This window comes from Petromyzon marinus, unplaced genomic scaffold (assembly GCF_048934315.1).
Source record: "Petromyzon marinus isolate PM22_M1 ecotype Great Lakes invasive population unplaced genomic scaffold, UKy_Petmar_22M1.pri1.0 PM_G_Scaffold_1, whole genome shotgun sequence".
Taxonomy (NCBI): Eukaryota; Metazoa; Chordata; class Hyperoartia; order Petromyzontiformes; family Petromyzontidae; genus Petromyzon; species Petromyzon marinus.
The window spans coordinates 1,394,170-1,420,066 of NW_027422650.1; positions in this window are offsets into that span (position 1 = coordinate 1,394,170).

Below are 25,897 nucleotides of genomic sequence, written 5' to 3' on the forward strand. Positions count from 1 at the left end.
ATGGCTGATTTGGAAGTCACCTATACAACACAACCAGCACAATGTCCCCCATGCAATATGGCTGACTTGGAAGTCACCTATAGAACATGGCCACCAGCACAATGTCCCCCATGCAATATGGCTGACTTGGAAGTCACCTATACAACATGGCAACCAGCACAATGTCCCCCATGCAATATGGCTGACTTGGAAGTCACCTATACAATACAACCAGCACAATGTCCCCCAAGCAATATGGCTGACTTGGAAATCACCTATACAAGACAACCAGCACAATGTCCCCCATGCAATATGGCTCACTTGGAAGTCACCTATAGGACATGGCCACCAGCACAATGTCCCCCATGCAATATGGCTGACTTGGAAGTCACCTATACAATACAACCAGCACAATGTCCCCCATGCAATATGGCTGATTTGGAAGTCACCTATACAACACAACCAGCACAATGTCCCCCATGCAATATGGCTGACTTGGAAGTCACCTATACAATACAACCAGCACAATGTCCCCCATGCAATATGGCTGATTTGGAAGTCACCTATACAACACAACCAGCACAATGTCCCCCATGCAATATGGCTGACTTGGAAGTCACCTATACAAGACAACCAGCACAATGTCCCCCATGCAATATGGCTGACTTGGAAGTCACCTATAGAAAATGGCCACCAGCACAATGTCCCCCATGCAATATGGCTGACTTGGAAGTCACCTATACAACATGGCAACCAGCACAATGTCCCCCAAGCAATATGGCTGACTTGGAAGTCACCTATACAACATGGCAACCAGCACAATGTCCCCCAAGCAATATGGCTGACTTGGAAGTCACCTATAGAACATGGCAACCAGCACAATGTCCCCCAAGCAATATGGCTGACTTAAAAGTCACCTATACAAGACAACCAGCACAATTTCCCCCATGCAATATGGCTGACTTGGAAGTCACCTATAGGACATGGCAACCAGCACAATGTCCCCCATGCAATATGGCTGACTTGTAAGTCACCTATACAACATGGCAACCAGCACAATGTCCCCCATGCAATATGGCTGACTTGGAAGTCACCTATAGAACATGGCCACCAGCACAATGTCCCCCAAGCAATATGGCTGACTTGGAAGTCACCTATACAACATGGCCACCAGCACAATGTCCCCCATGCAACACGGCTGACTTGGAAGTCACCTATACAAGACAAGCAGCACAATGTCCCCCATGCAATATGGCAGACTTGGAAGTCACCTATACAACACAACCAGCACAATGTCCCCCAAACAATATGGCTCACTTGGAAGTCACCTATACAACATGGCAACCAGCACAATGTCCCCCATGCAATATGGCTGACTTGGAAGTCACCTATACAACATGGCAACCAGCACAATGTCCCCCAAGCAATATGACTGACTTGGAAGTCACCTATAGAACATGGCCACCAGCACAATGTCCCCCATGCAATATGGCTGACTTGGAAGTCACCTATACAAGACAACCAGCACAATGTCCCCCATGCAATATGGCTGACTTGGAAGTCACCTATAGAACATGGCCACCAGCACAATGTCCCCCAAGCAATATGGCTGACTTGGAAGTCACCTATACAACATGGCAACCAGCACAATGTCCCCCAAGCAATATGGCTGACTTGGAAGTCACCTATAGAACATGGCCACCAGCACAATGTCCCCCAAGCAATATGGCTGACTTGGAAGTCACCTATACAAGACAACCAGCACAATGTCCCCCATGCAATATGGCTGAATTGGAAGTCACCTATAGGACATGGCAACCAGCACAATGTCCCCCAAGCAATATGGCTGACTTGGAAGTCACCTATACAACACAACCAGCACAATGTCCCCCATGCAATATGGCTGACTTGGAAGTCACCTATAGGACATGGCAACCAGCACAATGTCCCCTATGCAATATGGCTGACTTGGAAGTCACCTATACATACAACCAGCACAATGTCCCCCATGCAATATGGCTGACTTGGAAGTCACCTATACAATACAACCAGCACAATGTCCCCCATGCAATATGGCTGACTTGGAAGTCACCTATACAACACAACCAGCACAATGTCCCCCATGCAATATGGCTGACTTGGAAGTCACCTAAACAACACAACCAGCACAATGTCCCCCATGCAATATGGCTGACTTGGAAGTCACCTATAGAACATGGCCACCAGCACAATGTCCCCCATGCAATATGGCTCACTTGGAAGTCACCTATACAATACAACCAGCACAATGTCCCCCATGCAATATGGCTGACTTGGAAGTCACCTTTACAATACAACCAGCACAATGTCCCCCATGCAATATGGTTGACTTGGAAGTCACCTATACAACACAACCAGCACAATGTCCCCCATGCAATATGGCTGACTTGGAAGTCACCTATACAACACAACCAGCACAATGTCCCCCATGCAATATGGCTCACTTGAAAGTCACCTATACAACATGGCAACCAGCACAATGTCCCCCATGCAATATGGCTGACTTGGAAGTCACCTATACAACATAGCAACCAGCACAATGTCCCCCATGAAATATGGCTGACTTGGAAGTCACCTATACAACATGGCAACCAGCACAATTTCCCCCATGTAATATGGCTGACTTGGAAGTCACCTACACAAGACAACCAGCACAATGTCCTCCAAGCAATATGGCTGACTTGGAAGTCACCTATACAAGACAACCAGCACAATGTCCCCCATGCAATATGGCTGACTTGGAAGTCACCTATAGAAGACAACCAGCACAATGTCCTCCAAGCAATAAGACTGACTTGGAAGTCACCTATACAAGACAACCAGCACAATGTCCCCCATGCAACACGGCTGACTTGGAAGTCACCTATACAAGACAACCAGCACAATGTCCCCCATGCAATATGGCTCACTTGGAAGTCACCTATACAATACAACCAGCACAATGTCCCCCATGCAATATGGCTGACTTGGAAGTCACCTTTACAATACAACCAGCACAATGCCCCCCATGCAACACGGCTGACTTGGAAGTCACCTATACAAGACAAGCAGCACAATGTCCCCCATGCAATATGGCAGACTTGGAAGTCACCTATACAACACAACCAGCACAATGTCCCCCAAGCAATATGGCTCACTTGGAAGTCACCTATACAACATGGCAACCAGCACAATGTCCCCCATGCAATATGGCTGACTTGGAAGTCACCTATACAACATGGCAACCAGCACAATGTCCCCCAAGCAATATGGCTGACTTGGAAGTCACCTATAGAACATGGCCACCAGCACAATGTCCCCCATGCAATATGGCTGACTTGGAAGTCACCTATACAAGACAACCAGCACAATGTCCCCCATGCAATATGGCTGACTTGGAAGTCACCTATAGAACATGGCCACCAGCACAATGTCCCCCAAGCAATATGGCTGACTTGGAAGTCACCTATACAACATGGCAACCAGCACAATGTCCCCCAAGCAATATGGCTGACTTGGAAGTCACCTATAGAACATGGCCACCAGCACAATGTCCCCCAAGCAATATGGCTGACTTGGAAGTCACCTATACAAGACAACCAGCACAATGTCCCCCATGCAATATGGTTGAATTGGAAGTCACCTATAGGACATGGCAACCAGCACAATGTCCCCCAAGCAATATGGCTGACTTGGAAGTCACCTATACAAGACAACCAGCACAATGTCCCCCATGCAATATGGCTGACTTGGAAGTCACCTATAGGACATGGCAACCAGCACAATGTCCCCCATGCAATATGGCTGACTTGGAAGTCACCTATACATACAACCAGCACAATGTCCCCCATGCAATATGGCTGACTTGGAAGTCACCTAAATAAAATGGCAACCAGCACAATGTCCCCCAAGCAATATGGCTGACTTGGAAGTCACCTATACAATACAACCAGCACAATGTCCCCCATGCAATATGGCTGACTTGGAAGTCACCTATACAACACAACCAGCACAATGTCCCCGATGCAATATGGCTGACTTGGAAGTCACCTAAACAACACAACCAGCACAATGTCCCCCATGCAATATGGCTGACTTGGAAGTCACCTATAGAACATGGCCACCAGCACAATGTCCCCCATGCAATATGGCTCACTTGGAAGTCACCTATACAATACAACCAGCACAATGTCCCCCATGCAATATGGCTGACTTGGAAGTCACCTTTACAATACAACCAGCACAATGTCCCCCATGCAATATGGTTGACTTGGAAGTCACCTATACAACACAACCAGCACAATGTCCCCCATGCAATATGGCTGACTTGGAAGTCACCTATACAACACAACCAGCACAATGTCCCCCATGCAATATGGCTCACTTGAAAGTCACCTATACAACATGGCAACCAGCACAATGTCCCCCATGCAATATGGCTGACTTGGAAGTCACCTATACAACATAGCAACCAGCACAATGTCCCCCATGAAATATGGCTGACTTGGAAGTCACCTATACAACATGGCAACCAGCACAATTTCCCCCATGTAATATGGCTGACTTGGAAGTCACCTACACAAGACAACCAGCACAATGTCCTCCAAGCAATATGGCTGACTTGGAAGTCACCTATACAAGACAACCAGCACAATGTCCCCCATGCAATATGGCTGACTTGGAAGTCACCTATAGAAGACAACCAGCACAATGTCCTCCAAGCAATAAGACTGACTTGGAAGTCACCTATACAAGACAACCAGCACAATGTCCCCCATGCAACACGGCTGACTTGGAAGTCACCTATACAAGACAACCAGCACAATGTCCCCCATGCAATATGGCTCACTTGGAAGTCACCTATACAATACAACCAGCACAATGTCCCCCATGCAATATGGCTGACTTGGAAGTCACCTTTACAATACAACCAGCACAATGTCCCCCATGCAATATGGTTGACTTGGAAGTCACCTATACAACACAACCAGCACAATGTCCCCCATGCAATATGGCAGACTTGGAAGTCACCTATACAACACAACCAGCACAATGTCCCCCAAGCAATATGGCTCACTTGGAAGTCACCTATACAACATGGCAACCAGCACAATGTCCCCCATGCAATATGGCTGACTTGGAAGTCACCTATACAACATGGCAACCAGCACAATGTCCCCCAAGCAATATGGCTGACTTGGAAGTCACCTATAGAACATGGCCACCAGCACAATGTCCCCCATGCAATATGGCTGATTTGGAAGTCACCTATACAAGACAACCAGCACAATGTCCCCCATGCAATATGGCTGACTTGGAAGTCACCTATAGAACATGGCCACCAGCACAATGTCCCCCAAGCAATATGGCTGACTTGGAAGTCACCTATACAACATGGCAACCAGCACAATGTCCCCCAAGCAATATGGCTGACTTGGAAGTCACCTATAGAACATGGCCACCAGCACAATGTCCCCCAAGCAATATGGCTGACTTGGAAGTCACCTATATAACACAACCAGCACAATGTCCCCCATGCAATATGGCTCACTTGAAAGTCACCTATACAACATGGCAACCAGCACAATGTCCCCCATGCAATATGGCTGACTTGGAAGTCACCTATACAACATAGCAACCAGCACAATGTCCCCCATGAAATATGGCTGACTTGGAAGTCACCTATACAACATGGCAACCAGCACAATTTCCCCCATGTAATATGGCTGACTTGGAAGTCACCTACACAAGACAACCAGCACAATGTCCTCCAAGCAATATGGCTGACTTGGAAGTCACCTATACAAGACAACCAGCACAATGTCCCCCATGCAATATGGCTGACTTGGAAGTCACCTATAGAAGACAACCAGCACAATGTCCTCCAAGCAATAAGACTGACTTGGAAGTCACCTATACAAGACAACCAGCACAATGTCCCCCATGCAACACGGCTGACTTGGAAGTCACCTATACAAGACAACCAGCACAATGTCCCCCATGCAATATGGCTCACTTGGAAGTCACCTATACAATACAACCAGCACAATGTCCCCCATGCAATATGGCTGACTTGGAAGTCACCTTTACAATACAACCAGCACAATGTCCCCCATGCAATATGGTTGACTTGGAAGTCACCTATACAACACAACCAGCACAATGTCCCCCATGCAATATGGCAGACTTGGAAGTCACCTATACAACACAACCAGCACAATGTCCCCCAAGCAATATGGCTCACTTGGAAGTCACCTATACAACATGGCAACCAGCACAATGTCCCCCATGCAATATGGCTGACTTGGAAGTCACCTATACAACATGGCAACCAGCACAATGTCCCCCAAGCAATATGGCTGACTTGGAAGTCACCTATAGAACATGGCCACCAGCACAATGTCCCCCATGCAATATGGCTGATTTGGAAGTCACCTATACAAGACAACCAGCACAATGTCCCCCATGCAATATGGCTGACTTGGAAGTCACCTATAGAACATGGCCACCAGCACAATGTCCCCCAAGCAATATGGCTGACTTGGAAGTCACCTATACAACATGGCAACCAGCACAATGTCCCCCAAGCAATATGGCTGACTTGGAAGTCACCTATAGAACATGGCCACCAGCACAATGTCCCCCAAGCAATATGGCTGACTTGGAAGTCACCTATACAAGACAACCAGCACAATGTCCCCCATGCAATATGGCTGAATTGGAAGTCACCTATAGGACATGGCAACCAGCACAATGTCCCCCAAGCAATATGGCTGACTTGGAAGTCACCTATACAAGACAACCAGCACAATGTCCCCCATGCAATATGGCTGACTTGGAAGTCACCTATAGGACATGGCAACCAGCACAATGTCCCCCATGCAATATGGTTGACTTGGAAGTCACCTATACATACAACCAGCACAATGTCCCCCATGCAATATGGCTGACTTGGAAGTCACCTATACAATACAACCAGCACAATGTCCCCCATGCAATATGGCTGACTTGGAAGTCACCTAAATAAAATAGCAACCAGCACAATGTCCCCCAAGCAATATGGCTGACTTGGAAGTCACCTATACAATACAACCAGCACAATGTCCCCCATGCAATATGGCTGACTTGGAAGTCACCTATACAACACAACCAGCACAATGTCCCCCATGCAATATGGCTGACTTGGAAGTCACCTAAACAACACAACCAGCACAATGTCCCCCATGCAATATGGCTGACTTGGAAGTCACCTATAGAACATGGCCACCAGCACAATGTCCCCCATGCAATATGGCTCACTTGGAAGTCACCTATACAATACAACCAGCACAATGTCCCCCATGCAATATGGCTGACTTGGAAGTCACCTTTACAATACAACCAGCACAATGTCCCCCATGCAATATGGTTGACTTGTAAGTCACCTATACAACACAACCAGCACAATGTCCCCCATGCAATATGGCTGACTTGGAAGTCACCTATACAACACAACTAGCACAATGTCCCCCATGCAATATGGCTCACTTGAAAGTCACCTATACAACATGGCAACCAGCACAATGTCCCCCATGCAATATGGCTGACTTGGAAGTCACCTATACAACATAGCAACCAGCACAATGTCCCCCATGAAATATGGCTGACTTGGAAGTCACCTATACAACATGGCAACCAGCACAATTTCCCCCATGTAATATGGCTGACTTGGAAGTCACCTACACAAGACAACCAGCACAATGTCCTCCAAGCAATATGGCTGACTTGGAAGTCACCTATACAAGACAACCAGCACAATGTCCCCCATGCAATATGGCTGACTTGGAAGTCACCTATAGAAGACAACCAGCACAATGTCCTCCAAGCAATAAGACTGACTTGGAAGTCACCTATACAAGACAACCAGCACAATGTCCCCCATGCAACACGGCTGACTTGGAAGTCACCTATACAAGACAACCAGCACAATGTCCCCCATGCAATATGGCTCACTTGGAAGTCACCTATACAATACAACCAGCACAATGTCCCCCATGCAATATGGCTGACTTGGAAGTCACCTTTACAATACAACCAGCACAATGTCCCCCATGCAATATGGTTGACTTGGAAGTCACCTATACAACACAACCAGCACAATGTTCCCCATGCAATATGGCTGACTTGGAAGTCACCTATACAACACAACCAGCACAATGTCCCCCATGCAATATGGCTCACTTGAAAGTCACCTATACAACATGGCAACCAGCACAATGTCCCCCATGCAATATGGCTGACTTGGAAGTCACCTATACAACATAGCAACCAGCACAATGTCCCCCATGAAATATGGCTGACTTGGAAGTCACCTATACAACATGGCAACCAGCACAATTTCCCCCATGTAATATGGCTGACTTGGAAGTCACCTACACAAGACAACCAGCACAATGTCCTCCAAGCAATATGGCTGACTTGGAAGTCACCTATACAAGACAACCAGCACAATGTCCCCCATGCAATATGGCTGACTTGGAAGTCACCTATAGAAGACAACCAGCACAATGTCCTCCAAGCAATAAGACTGACTTGGAAGTCACCTATACAAGACAACCAGCACAATGTCCCCCATGCAACACGGCTGACTTGGAAGTCACCTATACAAGACAACCAGCACAATGTCCCCCATGCAATATGGCTGACTTGAAAGTCACCTATACAACACAACCAGCACAATGTCCCCCAAGCAATATGGCTCACTTGGAAGTCACCTATACAACATGGCAACCAGCACAATGTCCCCCATTCAATATGCCTGACTTGGAAGTCACCTATACAACATGGCAACCAGCACAATGTCCCCCATGCAATATGGCTGACTTGGAAGTCACCTATACAAGACAACCAGCACAATGTCCCCCATGCAATATGGCTGACTTGGAAGTCACCTATACAACATGGCAACCAGCACAATGTCCCCCATGCAATATGGCTGACTTGGAAGTCACCTTTACAATACAACCAGCACAATGTCCCCCAAGCAATATGGCTGACTTGGAAGTCACCTATAGAACATGGCCACCAGCACAATGTCCCCCATGCAATATGGCTGACTTGGAAGTCACCTATAGAACATGGCCACCAGCACAATGTCCCACATGCAATATGGCTGACTTGGAAGTCACCTATAGGACAATGCAACCAGCACAATGTCCCCCATGCAATATGGCTGACTTGGAAGTCACCTATAGAACATGGCCACCAGCACAATGTCCCCCATGCAATATGGCTGACTTGGACGTCACCTATACAACATGGCAACCTGCACAATGTCCCCCATGCATGCAATATGGCTGACTTGGAAGTCACCTATACCATACAACCAGCACAATGTCCCCCAAGCAATATGGCTGACTTGGAAGTCACCTATACAAGACAACCAGCACAATGTCCCCCATGCAATATGGCTGACTTGGAAGTCACCTATACGACATGGCCACCAGCACAATGTCCCCCATGCAATATGGCTGACTTGGAAGTCACCTATACAATACAACCAGCACAATGTCCCCCATGCAATATGGCTGACTTGGAAGTCACCTATACAATACAACCAGCACAATGTCCCCCATACAATATGGCTGATTTGGAAGTCACCTATACAACACAACCAGCACAATGTCCCCCATGCAATATGGCTGACTTGGAAGTCACCTATACAAGACAACCAGCACAATGTCCCCCATGCAATATGGCTGACTTGGAAGTCACCTATACAACATGGCAACCAGCACAATGTCCCCCATGCAATATGGCTGACTTGGAAGTCACCTATACAATACAACCAGCACAATGTCCCCCAAGCAATATGGCTGACTTGGAAGTCACCTATAGAACATGGCCACCAGCACAATGTCCCCCATGCAATATGGCTGACTTGGAAGTCACCTATAGAACATGGCCACCAGCACAATGTCCCACATGCAATATGGCTGACTTGGAAGTCACCTATAGGACAATGCAACCAGCACAATGTCCCCCATGCAATATGGCTGACTTGGAAGTCACCTATAGAACATGGCCACCAGCACAATGTCCCCCATGCAATATGGCTGACTTGGACGTCACCTATACAACATGGCAACCAGCACAATGTCCCCCATGCATGCATAATGGCTGACTTGGAAGTCACCTATACCATACAACCAGCACAATGTCCCCCAAGCAATATGGCTGACTTGGAAGTCACCTATACAAGACAACCAGCACAATGTCCCCCATGCAATATGGCTGACTTGGAAGTCACCTATACGACATGGCCACCAGCACAATGTCCCCCATGCAATATGGCTGACTTGGAAGTCACCTATACAATACAACCAGCACAATGTCCCCCATGCAATATGGCTGACTTGGAAGTCACCTATACAACACAACCAGCACAATGTCCCCCATGCAATATGGCTGACTTGGAAGTCACCTATACAAGACAACCAGCACAATGTCCCCCATGGAATATGGCTGACTTGGAAGTCACCTATACAACATGGCAACCAGCACAATGTCCCCCATGCAATATGGCTGACTTGGAAGTCACCTATACAATACAACCAGCACAATGTCCCCCAAGCAATATGGCTGACTTGGAAGTCACCTATAGAACATGGCCACCAGCACAATGTCCCCCATGCAATATGGCTGACTTGGAAGTCACCTATAGAACATGGCCACCAGCACAATGTCCCACATGCAATATGGCTGACTTGGAAGTCACCTATAGGACAATGCAACCAGCACAATGTCCCCCATGCAATATGGCTGACTTGGAAGTCACCTATAGAACATGGCCACCAGCACAATGTCCCCCATGCAATATGGCTGACTTGGACGTCACCTATACAACATGGCAACCAGCACAATGTCCCCCATGCATGCATAATGGCTGACTTGGAAGTCACCTATACCATACAACCAGCACAATGTCCCCCAAGCAATATGGCTGACTTGGAAGTCACCTATACAAGACAACCAGCACAATGTCCCCCATGCAATATGGCTGACTTGGAAGTCACCTATACGACATGGCCACCAGCACAATGTCCCCCATGCAATATGGCTGACTTGGAAGTCACCTATACAATACAACCAGCACAATGTCCCCCATGCAATATGGCTGACTTGGAAGTCACCTATACAATACAACCAGCACAATGTCCCCCATACAATATGGCTGATTTGGAAGTCACCTATACAACACAACCAGCACAATGTCCCCCATGCAATATGGCTGACTTGGAAGTCACCTATACAAGACAACCAGCACAATGTCCCAAATGCAATATGGCTGACTTGGAAGTCACCTATAGAACATGGCCACCAGCACAATGTCCCCCATGCAATATGGCTGACTTGGAAGTCACCTATAGAACATGGCCACCAGCACAATGTCCCCCATGCAATATGGCTGACTTGGAAGTCACCTATACAACATGGCAACCAGCACAATGTCCCCCATGCAATATGCCTGACTTGGAAGTCACCTATACAACATGGCAACCAGCACAATGTCCCCCATGCAATATGGCTGACTTGGAAGTCACCTATACAAGACAACCAGCACAATGTCCCCCATGCAATATGGCTGACGTGGAAGTCACCTATACAACATGGCAACCAGCACAATGTCCCCCATGCAATATGGCTGACTTGGAAGTCACCTATACAATACAACCAGCACAATGTCCCCCAAGCAATATGGCTGACTTGGAAGTCACCTATAGAACATGGCCACCAGCACAATGTCTCCCATGCAATATGGCTGACTTGGAAGTCACCTATACAAGACAACCAGCACAATGTCCCCCATGCAATATGGCTGACTTTGAAGTCACCTATAGAACATGGCCACCAGCACAATGTCCCCCATGCAATATGGCTGACTTGGAAGTCACCTATAGGACAATGCAACCAGCACAATGTCCCCCATGCAATATGGCTGACTTGGAAGTCACCTATAGAACATGGCCACCAGCACAATGTCCCCCAAGCAATATGGCTCACTTGGAAGTCACCTATACAATACAACCAGCACAATGTCCCCCATGCAATATGGCTGACTTGGAAGTCACCTATACAATACAACCAGCACAATGTCCCAAATGCAATATGGCTGACTTGGAAGTCACCTATAGAACATGGCCACCAGCACAATGTCCCCCATGCAATATGGCTGACTTGGAAGTCACCTATACAACATGGCAACCAGCACAATGTCCCCCATGCAATATGGCTGACTTGGAAGTCACCTATAAAATACAACCAGCACAATTTCCCCCAAGCAATATGGCTGACTTGGAAGTCACCTATACAAGACAACCAGCACAATGTCCCCCATGCAATATGGCTGACTCGGAAGTCACCTATACGACATGGCCACCAGCACAATGTCCCCCATGCAATATGGCTGACTTGGAAGTCACCTATACAATACAACCAGCACAATGTCCCCCATGCAATATGGCTGACTTGGAAGTCACCTATAGAACATGGCCACCAGCACAATGTCCCACATGCAATATGGCTGACTTGGAAGTCACCTATAGGACAATGCAACCAGCACAATGTCCCCCATGCAATATGGCTGACTTGGAAGTCACCTATAGAACATGGCCACCAGCACAATGTCCCCCATGCAATATGGCTGACTTGGACGTCACCTATACAACATGGCAACCAGCACAATGTCCCCCATGCATGCATAATGGCTGACTTGGAAGTCACCTATACCATACAACCAGCACAATGTCCCCCAAGCAATATGGCTGACTTGGAAGTCACCTATACAAGACAACCAGCACAATGTCCCCCATGCAATATGGCTGACTTGGAAGTCACCTATACGACATGGCCACCAGCACAATGTCCCCCATGCAATATGGCTGACTTGGAAGTCACCTATACAATACAACCAGCACAATGTGCCCCAAGCAATATGGCTGACTTGGAAGTCACCTATACAAGACAACCAGCACAATGTCCCCCATGCAATATGGCTCACTTGGAAGTCACCTATAGGACATGGCCACCAGCACAATGTCCCCCATGCAATATGGCTGACTTGGAAGTCACCTATACAATACAACCAGCACAATGTCCCCCATGCAATATGGCTGATTTGGAAGTCACCTATACAACACAACCAGCACAATGTCCCCCATGCAATATGGCTGACTTGGAAGTCACCTATACAAGACAACCAGCACAATGTCCCCCATGCAATATGGCTGACTTGGAAGTCACCTATAGAAAATGGCCACCAGCACAATGTCCCCCATGCAATATGGCTGACTTGGAAGTCACCTATACAACATGGCAACCAGCACAATGTCCCCCAAGCAATATGGCTGACTTGGAAGTCACCTATACAACATGGCAACCAGCACAATGTCCCCCAAGCAATATGGCTGACTTGGAAGTCACCTATAGAACATGGCAACCAGCACAATGTCCCCCAAGCAATATGGCTGACTTAAAAGTCACCTATACAAGACAACCAGCACAATTTCCCCCATGCAATATGGCTGACTTGGAAGTCACCTATAGGACACGGCAACCAGCACAATGTCCCCCATGCAATATGGCTGACTTGGAAGTCACCTATACAACACAACCAGCACAATGTCCCCCAAGCAATATGGCTCACTTGGAAGTCACCTATACAACATGGCAACCAGCACAATGTCCCCCATGCAATATGGCTGACTTGGAAGTCACCTATACAACATGGCAACCAGCACAATGTCCCCCAAGCAATATGGCTGACTTGGAAGTCACCTATAGAACATGGCCACCAGCACAATGTCCCCCATGCAATATGGCTGACTTGGAAGTCACCTATACAAGACAACCAGCACAATGTCCCCCATGCAATATGGCTGACTTGGAAGTCACCTATAGAACATGGCCACCAGCACAATGTCCCCCAAGCAATATGGCTGACTTGGAAGTCACCTATACAACATGGCAACCAGCACAATGTCCCCCAATCAATATGGCTGACTTGGAAGTCACCTATAGAACATGGCCACCAGCACAATGTCCCCCAAGCAATTTGGCTGACTTGGAAGTCACCTATAGAACATGGCAACCAGCACAATGTCCCCCAAGCAATATGGCTGACTTGGAAGTCACCTATACAAGACAACCAGCACAATGTCCCCCATGCAATATGGCTGACTTGGAAGTCACCTATAGGACATGGCAACCAGCACAATGTCCCCCATGCAATATGGCTGACTTGGAAGTCACCTATACATACAACCAGCACAATGTCCTCCATGCAATATGGCTGACTTGGAAGTCACCTATACAAGACAACCAGCACAATGTCCCCCATGCAATATGGCTGACGTGGAAGTCACCTATACAACATGGCAACCAGCACAATGTCCCCCATGCAATATGGCTGACTTGGAAGTCACCTATACAATACAACCAGCACAATGTCCCCCAAGCAATATGGCTGACTTGGAAGTCACCTATAGAACATGGCCACCAGCACAATGTCTCCCATGCAATATGGCTGACTTGGAAGTCACCTATAAAAGACAACCAGCACAATGTCCCCCATGCAATATGGCTGACTTTGAAGTCACCTATAGAACATGGCCACCAGCACAATGTCCCCCATGCAATATGGCTGACTTGGAAGTCACCTATAGGACAATGCAACAAGCACAATTTCCCCCATGCAATATGGCTGACTTGGAAGTCACCTATAGAACATGGCCACCAGCACAATGTCCCCCAAGCAATATGGCTCACTTGGAAGTCACCTATACAATACAACCAGCACAATGTCCCCCATGCAATATGGCTGACTTGGAAGTCACCTATAGAACATGGCCACCAGCACAATGTCCCCCAAGCAATATGGCTGACTTGGAAGTCACCTATACAACATGGCAACCAGCACAATGTCCCCCAATCAATATGGCTGACTTGGAAGTCACCTATAGAACATGGCCACCAGCACAATGTCCCCCAAGCAATTTGGCTGACTTGGAAGTCACCTATAGAACATGGCAACCAGCACAATGTCCCCCAAGCAATATGGCTGACTTGGAAGTCACCTATACAAGACAACCAGCACAATGTCCCCCATGCAATATGGCTGACTTGGAAGTCACCTATAGGACATGGCAACCAGCACAATGTCCCCCATGCAATATGGCTGACTTGGAAGTCACCTATACATACAACCAGCACAATGTCCTCCATGCAATATGGCTGACTTGGAAGTCACCTATACAAGACAACCAGCACAATGTCCCCCATGCAATATGGCTGACGTGGAAGTCACCTATACAACATGGCAACCAGCACAATGTCCCCCATGCAATATGGCTGACTTGGAAGTCACCTATACAATACAACCAGCACAATGTCCCCCAAGCAATATGGCTGACTTGGAAGTCACCTATAGAACATGGCCACCAGCACAATGTCTCCCATGCAATATGGCTGACTTGGAAGTCACCTATAAAAGACAACCAGCACAATGTCCCCCATGCAATATGGCTGACTTTGAAGTCACCTATAGAACATGGCCACCAGCACAATGTCCCCCATGCAATATGGCTGACTTGGAAGTCACCTATAGGACAATGCAACAAGCACAATTTCCCCCATGCAATATGGCTGACTTGGAAGTCACCTATAGAACATGGCCACCAGCACAATGTCCCCCAAGCAATATGGCTCACTTGGAAGTCACCTATACAATACAACCAGCACAATGTCCCCCATGCAATATGGCTGACTTGGAAGTCACCTATACAATACAACCAGCACAATGTCCCAAATGCAATATGGATGACTTGGAAGTCACCTATAGAACATGGCCACCAGCACAATGTCCCCCATGCAATATGGCTGACTTGGAAGTCACCTATACAACATGGCAACCAGCACAATGTCCCCCATGCAATATGGCTGACTTGGAAGTCACCTATAAAATACAACCAGCACAATTTCCCCCAAGCAATATGGCTGACTTGGAAGTCACCTATACAAGACAACCAGCACAATGTCCCCCATGCAATATGGCTGACTTGGAAGTCACCTATACGACATGGCCACCAGCACAATGTCCCCCATGCAATATGGCTGACTTGGAAGTCACCTATACAATACAACCAGCACAATGTCCCCCATGCAATATGGCTGACTTGGAAGTCACCTATAGAACATGGCCACCAGCACAATGTCCCACATGCAATATGGCTGACTTGGAAGTCACCTATAGGACAATGCAACCAGCACAATGTCCCCCATGCAATATGGCTGACTTGGAAGTCACCTATAGAACATTGCCACCAGCACAATGTCCCCCATGCAATATGGCTGACTTGGACGTCACCTATACAACATGGCAACCAGCACAATGTCCCCCATGCATGCATAATGGCTGACTTGGAAGTCACCTATACCATACAACCAGCACAATGTCCCCCAAGCAATATGGCTGACTTGGAAGTCACCTATACAAGACAACCAGCACAATGTCCCCCATGCAATATGGCTGACTTGGAAGTCACCTATACGACATGGCCACCAGCACAATGTCCCCCATGCAATATGGCTGACTTGGAAGTCACCTATACAATACAACCAGCACAATGTCCCCCAAGCAATATGGCTGACTTGGAAGTCACCTATACAAGACAACCAGCACAATGTCCCCCATGCAATATGGCTCACTTGGAAGTCACCTATAGGACATGGCCACCAGCACAATGTCCCCCATGCAATATGGCTGACTTGGAAGTCACCTATACAATACAACCAGCACAATGTCCCCCATGCAATATGGCTGATTTGGAAGTCACCTATACAACACAACCAGCACAATGTCCCCCATGCAATATGGCTGACTTGGAAGTCACCTTTACAAGACAACCAGCACAATGTCCCCCATGCAATATGGCTGACTTGGAAGTCACCTATAGAAAATGGCCACCAGCACAATGTCCCCCATGCAATATGGCTGACTTGGAAGTCACCTATACAACATGGCAACCAGCACAATGTCCCCCAAGCAATATGGCTGACTTGGAAGTCACCTATACAACATGGCAACCAGCACAATGTCCCCCAAGCAATATGGCTGACTTGGAAGTCACCTATAGAACATGGCAACCAGCACAATGTCCCCCAAGCAATATGGCTGACTTAAAAGTCACCTATACAAGACAACCAGCACAATTTCCCCCATGCAATATGGCTGACTTGGAAGTCACCTATAGGACATGGCAACCAGCACAATGTCCCCCATGCAATATGGCTGACTTGTAAGTCACCTATACAACATGGCAACCAGCACAATGTCCCCCATGCAATATGACTGACTTGGAAGTCACCTATAGAACATGGCCACCAGCACAATGTCCCCCAAGCAATATGGCTGACTTGGAAGTCACCTATACAACATGGCCACCAGCACAATGTCCCCCATGCAACACGGCTGACTTGGAAGTCACCTATACAAGACAACCAGCACAATGTCCCCCATGCAATATGGCTGACTTGGAAGTCACCTATACAACACAACCAGCACAATGTCCCCCAAGCAATATGGCTCACTTGGAAGTCACCTATACAACATGGCAACCAGCACAATGTCCCCCATGCAATATGGCTGACTTGGAAGTCACCTATACAACATGGCAACCAGCACAATGTCCCCCAAGCAATATGGCTGACTTGGAAGTCACCTATAGAACATGGCCACCAGCACAATGTCCCCCATGCAATATGGCTGACTTGGAAGTCACCTATACAAGACAACCAGCACAATGTCCCCCATGCAATATGGCTGACTTGGAAGTCACCTATAGAACATGGCCACCAGCACAATGTCCCCCAAGCAATATGGCTGACTTGGAAGTCACCTATACAACATGGCAACCAGCACAATGTCCCCCAAGCAATATGGCTGACTTGGAAGTCACCTATAGAACATGGCCACCAGCACAATGTCCCACAAGCAATTTGGCTGACTTGGAAGTCACCTATAGAACATGGCAACCAGCACAATGTCCCCCAAGCAATATGGCTGACTTGGAAGTCACCTATACAAGACAACCAGCACAATGTCCCCCATGCAATATGGCTGACTTGGAAGTCACCTATAGGACATGGCAACCAGCACAATGTCCCCCATGCAATATGGCTGACTTGGAAGTCACCTATACATACAACCAGCACAATGTCCCCCATGCAATATGGCTGACTTGGAAGTCACCTATACAATACAACCAGCACAATGTCCCCCATGCAATATGGCTGACTTGGAAGTCACCTAAATAAAATGGCAACCAGCACAATGTCCCCCAAGCAATATGGCTGACTTGGAAGTCACCTATCCAAGACAACCAGCACAATGTCCCCCATGCAATATGGCTGACTTTGAAGTCACCTATACAATAAAACCAGCACAATGTCCCCCATGCAATATGGCTGACTTGGAAGTCACCTATACAATACAACCAGCACAATGTCCCCCATGCAATATGGCTGACTTGGAAGTCACCTATACAACACAACCAGCACAATGTCCCCCATGCAATATGGCTGACTTGGAAGTCACCTAAACAACACAACCAGCACAATGTCCCCCATGCAATATGGCTGACTTGGAAGTCACCTATAGAACATGGCCACCAGCACAATGTCCCCCATGCAATATGGCTCACTTGGAAGTCACCTATACAATACAACCAGCACAATGTCCCCCATGCAATATGGCTGACTTGGAAGTCACCTTTACAATACAACCAGCACAATGTCCCCCATGCAATATGGCTGACTTGGAAGTCACCTATACAACACAACCAGCACAATGTCCCCCATGCAATATGGCTGACTTGGAAGTCACCTATACAACACAACCAGCACAATGTCCCCCATGCAATATGGCTCACTTGAAAGTCACCTATACAACATGGCAACCAGCACAATGTCCCCCATGCAATATGGCTGACTTGGAAGACACCTATACAACATGGCAACCAGCACAATGTCCCCCATGAAATATGGCTGACTTGGAAGTCACCTATACAACATGGCAACCAGCACAATTTCCCCCATGTAATATGGCTGACTTGGAAGTCACCTATACAAGACAACCAGCACAATGTCCTCCAAGCAATATGGCTGACTTGGAAGTCACCTATACAAGACAACCAGCACAATGTCCCCCATGCAATATGGCTGACTTGGAAGTCACCTATAGAAGACAACCAGCACAATGTCCTCCAAGCAATAAGACTGACTTGGAAGTCACCTATACAAGACAACCAGCACAATGTCCCCCATGCAATATGGCTGACTTGAAAGTCACCTATACAACACAACCAGCACAATGTCCCCCAAGCAATATGGCTCACTTGGAAGTCACCTATACAACATGGCAACCAGCACAATGTCCCCCATTCAATATGCCTGACTTGGAAGTCACCTATACAACATGGCAACCAGCACAATGTCCCCCATGCAATATGGCTGACTTGGAAGTCACCTATACAAGACAACCAGCACAATGTCCCCCATGCAATATGGCTGACTTGGAAGTCACCTATACAACATGGCAACCAGCACAATGTCCCCCATGCAATATGGCTGACTTGGAAGTCACCTATACAATACAACCAGCACAATGTCCCCCAAGCAATATGGCTGACTTGGAAGTCACCTATAGAACATGGCCACCAGCACAATGTCCCCCATGCAATATGGCTGACTTGGAAGTCACCTATAGAACATGGCCACCAGCACAATGTCCCACATGCAATATGGCTGACTTGGAAGTCACCTATAGGACAATGCAACCAGCACAATGTCCCCCATGCAATATGGCTGACTTGGAAGTCACCTATAGAACATGGCCACCAGCACAATGTCCCCCATGCAATATGGCTGACTTGGACGTCACCTATACAACATGGCAACCAGCACAATGTCCCCCATGCATGCAATATGGCTGACTTGGAAGTCACCTATACCATACAACCAGCACAATGTCCCCCAAGCAATATGGCTGACTTGGAAGTCACCTATACAAGACAACCAGCACAATGTCCCCCATGCAATATGGCTGACTTGGAAGTCACCTATACGACATGGCCACCAGCACAATGTCCCCCATGCAATATGGCTGACTTGGAAGTCACCTATACAATACAACCAGCACAATGTCCCCCATGCAATATGGCTGACTTGGAAGTCACCTATACAATACAAGCAGCACAATGTCCCCCATACAATATGGCTGATTTGGAAGTCACCTATACAACACAACCAGCACAATGTCCCCCATGCAATATGTCTGACTTGGAAGTCACCTATACAAGACAACCAGCACAATGTCCCCCATGCAATATGGCTGACTTGGAAGTCACCTATACAACATGGCAACCAGCACAATGTCCCCCATGCAATATGGCTGACTTGGAAGTCACCTATACAATACAACCAGCACAATGTCCCCCAAGCAATATGGCTGACTTGGAAGTCACCTATAGAACATGGCCACCAGCACAATGTCCCCCATGCAATATGGCTGACTTGGAAGTCACCTATAGAACATGGCCACCAGCACAATGTCCCACATGCAATATGGCTGACTTGGAAGTCACCTATAGGACAATGCAACCAGCACAATGTCCCCCATGCAATATGGCTGACTTGGAAGTCACCTATAGAACATGGCCACCAGCACAATGTCCCCCATGCAATATGGCTGACTTGGACGTCACCTATACAACATGGCAACCAGCACAATGTCCCCCATGCATGCATAATGGCTGACTTGGAAGTCACCTATACCATACAACCAGCACAATGTCCCCCAAGCAATATGGCTGACTTGGAAGTCACCTATAGAACATGGCCACCAGCACAATGTCTCCCATGCAATATGGCTGACTTGGAAGTCACCTATACAAGACAACCAGCACAATGTCCCCCATGCAATATGGCTGACTTGGAAGTCACCTATAGAACATGGCCACCAGCACAATGTCCCCCAAGCAATATGGCTGACTTGGAAGTCACCTATACAACATGGCAACCAGCACAATGTCCGCCAATCAATATGGCTGACTTGGAAGTCACCTATAGAACATGGCCACCAGCACAATGTCCCCCAAGCAATTTGGCTGACTTGGAAGTCACCTATAGAACATGGCAACCAGCACAATGTCCCCCAAGCAATATGGCTGACTTGGAAGTCACCTATACAAGACAACCAGCACAATGTCCCCCATGCAATATGGCTGACTTGGAAGTCACCTATAGGACATGGCAACCAGCACAATGTCCCCCATGCAATATGGCTGACTTGGAAGTCACCTATACATACAACCAGCACAATGTCCTCCATGCAATATGGCTGACTTGGAAGTCACCTATACAAGACAACCAGCACAATGTCCCCCATGCAATATGGCTGACGTGGAAGTCACCTATACAACATGGCAACCAGCACAATGTCCCCCATGCAATATGGCTGACTTGGAAGTCACCTATACAATACAACCAGCACAATGTCCCCCAAGCAATATGGCTGACTTGGAAGTCACCTATAGAACATGGCCACCAGCACAATGTCTCCCATGCAATATGGCTGACTTGGAAGTCACCTATAAAAGACAACCAGCACAATGTCCCCCATGCAATATGGCTGACTTTGAAGTCACCTATAGAACATGGCCACCAGCACAATGTCCCCCATGCAATATGGCTGACTTGGAAGTCACCTATAGGACAATGCAACAAGCACAATTTCCCCCATGCAATATGGCTGACTTGGAAGTCACCTATAGAACATGGCCACCAGCACAATGTCCCCCAAGCAATATGGCTCACTTGGAAGTCACCTATACAATACAACCAGCACAATGTCCCCCATGCAATATGGCTGACTTGGAAGTCACCTATACAATACAACCAGCACAATGTCCCAAATGCAATATGGATGACTTGGAAGTCACCTATAGAACATGGCCACCAGCACAATGTCCCCCATGCAATATGGCTGACTTGGAAGTCACCTATACAACAGGGCAACCAGCACAATGTCCCCCATGCAATATGGCTGACTTGGAAGTCACCTATAAAATACAACCAGCACAATTTCCCCCAAGCAATATGGCTGACTTGGAAGTCACCTATACAAGACAACCAGCACAATGTCCCCCATGCAATATGGCTGACTTGGAAGTCACCTATACGACATGGCCACCAGCACAATGTCCCCCATGCAATATGGCTGACTTGGAAGTCACCTATACAATACAACCAGCACAATGTCCCCCATGCAATATGGCTGACTTGGAAGTCACCTATAGAACATGGCCACCAGCACAATGTCCCACATGCAATATGGCTGACTTGGAAGTCACCTATAGGACAATGCAACCAGCACAATGTCCCCCATGCAATATGGCTGACTTGGAAGTCACCTATAGAACATTGCCACCAGCACAATGTCCCCCATGCAATATGGCTGACTTGGACGTCACCTATACAACATGGCAACCAGCACAATGTCCCCCATGCATGCATAATGGCTGACTTGGAAGTCACCTATACCATACAACCAGCACAATGTCCCCCAAGCAATATGGCTGACTTGGAAGTCACCTATACAAGACAACCAGCACAATGTCCCCCATGCAATATGGCTGACTTGGAAGTCACCTATACGACATGGCCACCAGCACAATGTCCCCCATGCAATATGGCTGACTTGGAAGTCACCTATACAATACAACCAGCACAATGTCCCCCAAGCAATATGGCTGACTTGGAAGTCACCTATACAAGACAACCAGCACAATGTCCCCCATGCAATATGGCTCACTTGGAAGTCACCTATAGGACATGGCCACCAGCACAATGTCCCCCATGCAATATGGCTGACTTGGAAGTCACCTATACAATACAACCAGCACAATGTCCCCCATGCAATATGGCTGATTTGGAAGTCACCTATACAACACAACCAGCACAATGTCCCCCATGCAATATGGCTGACTTGGAAGTCACCTTTACAAGACAACCAGCACAATGTCCCCCATGCAATATGGCTGACTTGGAAGTCACCTATAGAAAATGGCCACCAGCACAATGTCCCCCATGCAATATGGCTGACTTGGAAGTCACCTATACAACATGGCAACCAGCACAATGTCCCCCAAGCAATATGGCTGACTTGGAAGTCACCTATACAACATGGCAACCAGCACAATGTCCCCCAAGCAATATGGCTGACTTGGAAGTCACCTATAGAACATGGCAACCAGCACAATGTCCCCCAAGCAATATGGCTGACTTGGAAGTCACCTATAGGACATGGCAACCAGCACAATGTCCCCCATGCAATATGGCTGACTTGTAAGTCACCTATACAACATGGCAACCAGCACAATGTCCCCCATGCAATATGACTGACTTGGAAGTCACCTATAGAACATGGCCACCAGCACAATGTCCCCCAAGCAATATGGCTGACTTGGAAGTCACCTATACAACATGGCCACCAGCACAATGTCCCCCATGCAACACGGCTGACTTGGAAGTCACCTATACAAGACAACCAGCACAATGTCCCCCATGCAATATGGCTGACTTGGAAGTCACCTATACAACACAACCAGCACAATGTCCCCCAAGCAATATGGCTCACTTGGAAGTCACCTATACAACATGGCAACCAGCACAATTTCCCCCATGCAATATGGCTGACTTGGAAGTCACCTATAGGACATGGCAACCAGCACAATGTCCCCCATGCAATATGGCTGACTTGTAAGTCACCTATACAACATGGCAACCAGCACAATGTCCCCCATGCAATATGACTGACTTGGAAGTCACCTATAGAACATGGCCACCAGCACAATGTCCCCCAAGCAATATGGCTGACTTGGAAGTCACCTATACAACATGGCCACCAGCACAATGTCCCCCATGCAACACGGCTGACTTGGAAGTCACCTATACAAGACAACCAGCACAATGTCCCCCATGCAATATGGCTGACTTGGAAGTCACCTATACAACACAACCAGCACAATGTCCCCCAAGCAATATGGCTCACTTGGAAGTCACCTATACAACATGGCAACCAGCACAATGTCCCCCATGCAATATGGCTGACTTGGAAGTCACCTATACAACATGGCAACCAGCACAATGTCCCCCAAGCAATATGGCTGACTTGGAAGTCACCTATAGAACATGGCCACCAGCACAATGTCCCCCATGCAATATGGCTGACTTGGAAGTCACCTATACAAGACAACCAGCACAATGTCCCCCATGCAATATGGCTGACTTGGAAGTCACCTATAGAACATGGCCACCAGCACAATGTCCCCCAAGCAATATGGCTGACTTGGAAGTCACCTATACAACATGGCAACCAGCACAATGTCCCCCAAGCAATATGGCTGACTTGGAAGTCACCTATAGAACATGGCCACCAGCACAATGTCCCACAAGCAATTTGGCTGACTTGGAAGTCACCTATAGAACATGGCAACCAGCACAATGTCCCCCAAGCAATATGGCTGACTTGGAAGTCACCTATACAAGACAACCAGCACAATGTCCCCCATGCAATATGGCTGACTTGGAAGTCACCTATAGGACATGGCAACCAGCACAATGTCCCCCATGCAATATGGCTGACTTGGAAGTCACCTATACATACAACCAGCACAATGTCCCCCATGCAATATGGCTGACTTGGAAGTCACCTATACAATACAACCAGCACAATGTCCCCCATGCAATATGGCTGACTTGGAAGTCACCTAAATAAAATGGCAACCAGCACAATGTCCCCCAAGCAATATGGCTGACTTGGAAGTCACCTATCCAAGACAACCAGCACAATGTCCCCCATGCAATATGGCTGACTTTGAAGTCACCTATACAATACAACCAGCACAATGTCCCCCATGCAATATGGCTGACTTGGAAGTCACCTATACAATACAACCAGCACAATGTCCCCCATGCAATATGGCTGACTTGGAAGTCACCTATACAACACAACCAGCACAATGTCCCCCATGCAATATGGCTGACTTGGAAGTCACCTAAACAACACAACCAGCACAATGTCCCCCATGCAATATGGCTGACTTGGAAGTCACCTATAGAACATGGCCACCAGCACAATGTCCCCCATGCAATATGGCTCACTTGGAAGTCACCTATACAATACAACCAGCACAATGTCCCCCATGCAATATGGCTGACTTGGAAGTCACCTTTACAATACAACCAGCACAATGTCCCCCATGCAATATGGCTGACTTGGAAGTCACCTATACAACACAACCAGCACAATGTCCCCCATGCAATATGGCTGACTTGGAAGTCACCTATACAACACAACCAGCACAATGTCCCCCATGCAATATGGCTCACTTGAAAGTCACCTATACAACATGGCAACCAGCACAATGTCCCCCATGCAATATGGCTGACTTGGAAGACACCTATACAACATGGCAACCAGCACAATGTCCCCCATGAAATATGGCTGACTTGGAAGTCACCTATACAACATGGCAACCAGCACAATTTCCCCCATGTAATATGGCTGACTTGGAAGTCACCTATACAAGACAACCAGCACAATGTCCTCCAAGCAATATGGCTGACTTGGAAGTCACCTATACAAGACAACCAGCACAATGTCCCCCATGCAATATGGCTGACTTGGAAGTCACCTATAGAAGACAACCAGCACAATGTCCTCCAAGCAATAAGACTGACTTGGAAGTCACCTATACAAGACAACCAGCACAATGTCCCCCATGCAATATGGCTGACTTGAAAG